At 39.8% G+C, this 7,626-nt stretch overlaps 1 non-coding gene across 1 annotated transcript; it reads left to right on the top strand.

The window, feature by feature from the left end:
• The first annotated feature begins 968 nt into the window (after positions 1-968).
• On the top strand, positions 969-1,109 carry LOC125479532. The gene has a single exon (XR_007260092.1). It is a non-coding gene; the product is annotated as a small nucleolar RNA Z247 (small nucleolar RNA).
• Positions 1,110-7,626: the final 6,517 nt, after the last annotated feature.

Below are 7,626 nucleotides of genomic sequence, written 5' to 3'. Positions count from 1 at the left end.
TATAATAGAGGTATGGCCCACCAATACATGTGGGTCTCATCTCTATTAGATGTATAACCTATTAAGGATAGCGAAGGACCACTAGACTATAATGAGCATAAGGCACTAGATTAGCACTTAGCTTAGATGTTAAGCTAAAGTATTGATGATGACTCAGCATTTGATTAGATATTTTATGGACACATATATATCCCTTGTATCCTGCAGATAAAGTTAATGAGAATCATTTTTTCTTTAACAATCGCAATCTCTCTCTCTCTTAATTCTGTAAACTTCTTCATGGTATCTTCGCCGGAGTCCACCGACGTCGATCCTCCGCTTCCACTTTCTTGAAATTCTTGCATTTTCTTGTCTCCCAAACACGTCTTACCTAATTTTTCCTCCTTTCATCTGCGCAATTTGTCTGTCTTTCTATGGCGGCCACTCTTAATTCCTCTGATTCCACTTCTCCTGCTACATCTTCTGGTCCTCATCCTCTTGGTGAGATCTCAAACACTGTACCTCCATCGATTGCGACAATTACTGTCCAAAATATTGCTGGAATGGTTCCGACGAAACTCAATCGTCAGAACTACATCACCTGGCGCAGCTTATTTCTTCCCGTTCTTAAGCAGTTCAAGCTTTTTGGCCTTATCACTGGGGATGATCCTTGCCCTCCTCCGTTTGTTCGTGATTCATCTGGATCTCAAATTCTCAATCCTGCACATGAATTGTGGTGTGAACGTGATCAGATCTTAACGATCTGGATCAACTCCACCCTTGCTGAAGATCTTCTTCCCCTGACTATTGGAATGGACGATGCTCGCTCGTTGTGGCAGTCTCTTGAACGCCGTTTCGCCGGAGCGTCGCGCACTCATGTTCACAATCTTCGCTCTAAGATCCAGACCATTCAGAAAGGTGATGCTTCCATGACTGATTATCTGAACTCTATTCAGGATGTCTCTGATAAACTTGCTGCTGCTGGAGAACCGATTTCTGATTCTGATATGGTTGCTTATATTCTTGCTGGTCTTCCTGATGAGTATGAATCGTTTGTTGATTCGATTGAAACAAGAATTGAGTCTGTGAATGGTGATGAACTCCATGGCCTCTTACTCAGCAAGGAGATCTCTCTTCAGAAACGCAAAACTCGTGCATCTTCTTCCTCTACTGTTGCACCATTTCATGCTTATGCTGCTCAACAGGGATCCTCGAATCTAACCTCATTTCGGGGAGGTTCTAAAGGCAGATACCAGAATCAGAATCGTAATTACTATCAGAATCGTAATCATTTTCCTCAGCATCGTACTCCTGGTCCAAATCGCCCAAACAACAACTCTGGAGGTATTCTTGGTTCTGCTCCCTCTCGTTCCTCATTTTCTGGAAATACTGGCCAAAATTCTGGCAATTTTCAGTCGGGACATTCTTCAGTTCTCTCTGGTCGTTCCATGCCATGTCAACTATGCAATCAATATGGCCATTCTGCTCTCTATTGTAGTCATCTCTCTCAGTTTGCTTCTCAACATCCTCCTCCTATGGGTTTGACTGCTATGACTGGTTCTTCTACTCCAAGTTATTGGATTACTGATAGTGGCGCTACACATCATGTCACTCCTGATCCAGCGTCTCTCAATTCTGCTATACCCTACAATGGCCCTGACCAGCTTTTTGTTGGTGATGGAAAAGGTCTGTGTATTTCTCATACTGGCCACGCTTTAATTAACACTTCTAATGCTGTGTTTCAACTTCATGATGTGCTCTTAGTACCGCAGGCCTCTCATAATCTCCTGTACGTATATAAATTTGTGTATGACAATTGGTGTTCCCTAACCTTTGATCCATTTGGTTTCTACATCAAGGATCTAAGCACTGGGAGGATGCTTTTCCAGGGCCCCAGTGAAGGTGGTTTGTACCCTTTCTACTGGAATGCTTCCAATGGTATTTCTGGTATTGCCATTTCGCCTCATGCCTTAATGATCGCTAAAGCTGACATCACTACATGGCACAGAAGACTTAGACACCCCTCTAGTTTAGCTCTACATAAAGTAGTAAATAAAGGTCAATTGTCTGTTGTTGGTCCAGTATCTCAGAAGTCGTTTTGCTCAGATTGTCAAATGGGGAAGGCCTCTAAATTGTCATTTTCTACTTTGCCTTGTACTTCCACTCGGCCATTTCATCTTGTCTACACTGATGTATGGGGTCCTTCTCCCACCCCTTCTTGTACTGGATATCGATATTACCTAATTCTAGTGGATGATTTTACTAAGTACAGCTGGTTATATCCACTGCATTACAAATCTGATGTGTGTTCTGTTCTTCAGACTTTTGTTATGAAAGTTCAAACACTTTTTGCTAGTAAGATTCAATGTATAAGGTCCGATTCAGGGGGTGAGTTCTTAAGTGCTACTTTACAAAATTTCTTCAATGCTAATGGCATCACTCATCAATTAAGTTGTCCCCACACTCCTGAGCAGAATGGATGTGCAGAATGGAAACATAGGCATGTCGTTGAAATGGGTAGAACATTGCTATCTCAGAGTGGTTTACCATCTCAGTACTGGATTGAAGCATTTCAGACTGCTGTTTATTTGATCAATCGGCTGCCCCCTCAGACTTCTTCTGTTAGTCCTTGGGAATTGTTATTCAAAGCTTCTCCAAAATATCACACCTTGAAGATATTTGGCTGTGCATGTTATCCGTGGCTACAACCCTATTCTTCCAGTAAATTGGCCCCAAAGAGTAAGCTTTGTGTTTTCTTGGGATATAGCCTAAACCACAGTGGGTATCGATGTCTCGATCCTGTCACCAATAAGCTTTATATTTCGAGACATGTGGTGTTTGATGAAACCTCTTTTCCTTTCAAACAATCCCAGGTTTCCCCCTTCCTTCAGTCCTCTCCCCCTATTCCTCCTACATTTCCCAACCCTATTTCTCTCACTATCCCTCTTCCCACTCCTCCCTCTCCTCCTCCACCCATCCCTGCCCTTTCACCTATCTCGGTACCATCACCTGCAACCCAACCTCCTCCTTTTTCTTCACCAATAGCCCACCCTCCTTCTTCTATTCCTGTTAATCACCATCCCATGATTACCAGAGCCAAATCTGGCATCACCAAGCCCAAAGTCTTTATAGCCACTACACACCCTCTTCCACCATCTGTTGACCACCTCACCACTATTCCTTCTCCACCTACCACTTATCATCAAGCTTCTAAGAATCCTCATTGGGTCCAAGCAATGGCAGATGAGTTTGCAGCTCTTCAAACCACTGGTACTTGGGAGTTAGTACCTTCTCATCCAAGTTACAATCTAGTTGGTTGCAAATGGGTGTTCAAAGTCAAACACAAAGCTGATGGCTCCATTAAGAGGTATAAGGCTCGGTTGGTTGCTAAGGGGTTCCATCAACAAGAAAGCCTTGATTTTTCTGAGACATTTAGCCCCGTAGCTAAACCAACCACCATCCGAATTCTCTTGTCTATTGCTGTAACTCATGATTGGTTTGTGCATCAGTTGGATGTGAGCAATGCTTTCCTGCATCGCTCTCTTAAAGAGGATGTATACATGGTTCAACCTCCTGGTTTTGTGGATCAGTCTAAACCTCAACATGTTTGTAAACTCAAACGGTCTCTCTATGGCCTTAAACAAGCTCCCAGAGCTTGGTATGAAGCTCTTTACAGTGTCCTTATCTCCTTGGGTTTCTCATCATCACCCTCTGATCCTAGTCTTTTTTTTCAGAAAGATTCTCACATCACTTTCATACTGGTCTATGTTGATGACATTATCATCACTGGGAGTTCTACTCCAGTATGTCAGTCCATTATCTCCAAACTGCAATCTCTATTTCCCGTCAAAGACTTGGGTGATATCCACTATTTTCTCGGCATTGAAGTTCACAGGTCTGCCAAAGGTTTACTTCTCAATCAATCCAAATATGCTCTGGATTTACTCAAGAAAACTGATATGCTTGGGGTCAAACCCTGTACTACTCCTGTTAGTTCCACCAAATTGGATCACTCTGGTACCATTCTCCCTGATCCTTCTTCTTATCGATCCACTGTTGGTGCTCTCCAATATCTTACATGGACACGACTTGATTTGGCCTTTGCAGTAAATCAAGTATGCCAATACATGCATAGTCCTCGCACGATTCACTTGCAGGCTGTTAAAAGGATTCTTCGCTACTTGAAAGGTACTATTGACTCAGGTTTATGGTTTACTAAAGGCAAGCAAGTTCTCACAGCATGGACGGATGCTGATTGGGCAGGATGCCCTGTGGACAGACGTTCCACTAGTGGATATTGTGTGTTTTTGGGTCCTAATCTCATCTCTTGGAGTGCCAAGAAACAAAGCACAGTAGCTCGGTCATCTACTGAGGCAGAGTATCGCTCACTGGCTCATACTGCTGCCGAGCTTAGCTGGGTTTGCAAAATACTGCAAGATATCTCCTTTCCTCTTCTTCAAACTCCACGTATTTTCTGTGACAACAAAAGTGCCATTGCTCTAGCCTTCAACCCGGTTTTTCATGCCCGAACAAAACATGTAGAGATTGATTATCACTACATTAGAGAAAAAGTTCTTCTGGGCCATGTTCATGTTCATCATGTGGCTTCGTTGCTTCAAATTGCAGATATATTCACTAAGTCCTTACCTGCAGACAGATTTGAACAACTTCGCTTCAAGCTCTCAGTTCGATCCCCTTCCTTCAGCTTGAGGGGGTGTATTAAGGATAGTGAAGGACCACCAGACTATAATGAGCATAAGGCACTAGATTAGCACTTAGCTTAGCTGTTAAGCTAAAGTATTGATGATGACTCAGCATTTGATTAGATATTTTATGGACACATATATATCCCTTGTATCCTGCAGATAAAGTTAATGAGAATCATTTTTTCTTTAACAATCGCAATCTCTCTCTCTTAATTCTGTAAACTTCTTCATAACCCTACTGGAGCAGTCTGCATCTATAATTCTTCACCTTTTTTTTTCCAGATTTCTTCTTGTCCCTTCGTAAAGTATTTTAAGCATTTAGCGGATACGAGCCTCCGTCACTCTGAGAAGATGATTGGGACGACAAACCATGTCGTGTGCCAAGATAAATGATTGTTGCTGTATCGAATTTCGTACTAGAAGACATGAATGCTAATTAGCTTAATTAATCTTGTACACAAATTAAAGGTATAAGAGGAGGTCAAGTTGTGGCTTTTCCATGAAATAATGTTGGATATTTATAGCATTGGGAGGGGAGGGCGTTAGGGTTAGGCCAAAGAATTACCAAGAAATTAGTAACCTAAGCATAAGTATTTTATTTGTTTAATTTTAAATCTTTTTTTCTATATTTCCAGCTCCATGCCGAGTGGTCGGATGAGCTGAGAAGAATATGGTCCTTAGGCCGCGTGTAACGCAGTTAAGAATAAAACTTTGGGGGATTTCTCCCCTTGTATCACAGGCACATATTCCTATAAAATGAGAACAAGTTTTTTACTAGGATCTTTGTTATAGTAATTAAGTTAATACGTGGATATTTACATTATATGGGAAATTTCTGTTAAAATCTTTTCTCTCCATTGTTAATTTATGATGTTTCTCTGTTTTTGCGTGTGTGTCTATATATATTGACTTTCAACCATCTAAGAAAATGAAGAGAAACACATTATGGGATTCATATTTCACAACAAATGTTCAAGGCCTGCAAAAATTTAATCTTCCTCGAAACACGGTGTAACGAATGTTGGAACATCCACACCGATGCATATCTTAAGAGGTAGCGTGTAGTTTAATCTTTATAGGTATGGAATTTAAATAAGAAAGATTTTCATAAGGAACCATATAATCCAAATTTTCATATTATTAAAAAAATAAGAAGGAAATTAATTTTTCATTTGATATATGTTTGTAATTCTTTTTCATAAATGATGATATTCCAAGCGGCTTTAATTTTCACTTCTCACATAACCGACACACCAGTTTAACTGTTGTAATCTTCTACTTAAATTTTTTTATAAAAACACAAACATGGCGAAGAATAAATTGATTGTCAACTCGTTATTTTTGGGATTCAAATATAAGACCTTTGACTTACGAGTAAAAATGAATAACACTAAATTGTAGTATTATGTACTTTCAAAACTCAAAGTAGCTACTTAATTCAAATTCCAAAACTTGATTATTCTCACTTTCTTTGTATTTTCTAGGAACATTGACTTTGGATTAATGTAATTTGAATACCAACATGGCCGTAAATTGATGTTATCTTGAAAATTAAACAATCACTTGTGATAATAGTTTTCGTGTAGTGCTACATGAGCACTCCAACTAAAACTGCTAATTAAGCCCTGCGGTTTCACTCGGTTCATGCAAGCTAAAAGTTCGTGTAGTACTTAGAAAGCAGTAATGTAATAGCTGAATGTCTTAATGTCAAAACGTGTTGACCATATATATATATATATATATACAAAACGTGGTTGTACTAGCCATCTGTTTTCATTTCCCACTGTTGCATCTAGGAAACTATTGGATTTCGTGTGCCATTAACATGCATGCATGGCTCCTTGGGTCAACAATTCTTCAGTTTATATCTTATTTCTTCTGCTTCACTCGGCACCACCTCCCTTCCGGTCACGAACACGTATTTCTGATTTTGTTAATGGTCCGTCGGTCTTACCTACCGATCAATCCCTCCTTTGTGTTTCTGGGAAAAATATGAGAAATTGTGCAGCAACTTACTGTATTCAGACCTCTGACGATTTCTTTCTTTCTTTCGTAAAAAAGAAACTGATACGGATGAATACACACACAAATGCATGCATGGAGAGCCTGTAGATTAAGATCTGAGCCCTTCATTCATTGGCATAAAGAGGGACATGTAGAGCTTCGCACGCGGGTTATCCCATGTAATTTGCAGGAAATGGTTAAATTATTTGTTGACCTATACTAAAAAAGTTCTAAATTATTTGATACATGTAATGTTTTTTTTTTTTTTTTCTTGTCAATTAGAGATTTAACCACAAAGTCCAAACAAGCATATGCAGGTAGACCAACCACCTGGATTGACAAGTGTACAAATGAGATGTCACAAAGAATGTACTCGTACTTGAAACAATATATTAAATCAAGTGGACATCAACTCAAATGATATAGAGGCTCACACGTAAAAGCCCAAAATTGGCCACAAACAAAGAACTAAAAGACGTACTAGAAAGATCACCCACCGTCACTACCACAAATATGGTGAAGAAGACTAGCCACCGGAAAAACAAAAAAGACCACTACAAGCACAACTCTAGTCCATTATACTCGACCATCTTGTGAACTTGCTAGTTCACACCAAATTTTTGGCATTGTTGCCGGAGACCCTACTCGAGTTTCCCAACATGATATCCTACTTCATATCTAATTATTTTAATTTATTTTATTTTATTTTGAATTTTGTTTAGGAGTCATAAATTTGTCTAGGAAATCTTCGTCACTGTCCTATTTCAGCTTCTGCATCCTTGTTTCAATACTATTTTGGACTAACTTGTTTGAATTTTTACGAGCCAAATCATATATCGTTGGAAACACTGTACCAAAAATCCTCGCGCTAGGCGGCTGGTAATGCCCCAATCAATTCCTAGATGTTTAAATATTAAGAAAGTGTGGCTACACCCGC

Source organism: the organism of the source record quoted next, unplaced genomic scaffold, assembly GCF_019419815.1.
Source record: "Pyrus x bretschneideri cultivar Hongxiangsu unplaced genomic scaffold, Pyrus_bretschneideri_v1 Contig29, whole genome shotgun sequence".
Lineage (NCBI taxonomy): Eukaryota > Viridiplantae > Streptophyta > Magnoliopsida > Rosales > Rosaceae > Pyrus > Pyrus x bretschneideri.
The sequence above is the reverse complement of the archived record's forward strand: the minus strand, read 5'-3'. Positions and strand labels throughout refer to the sequence as shown.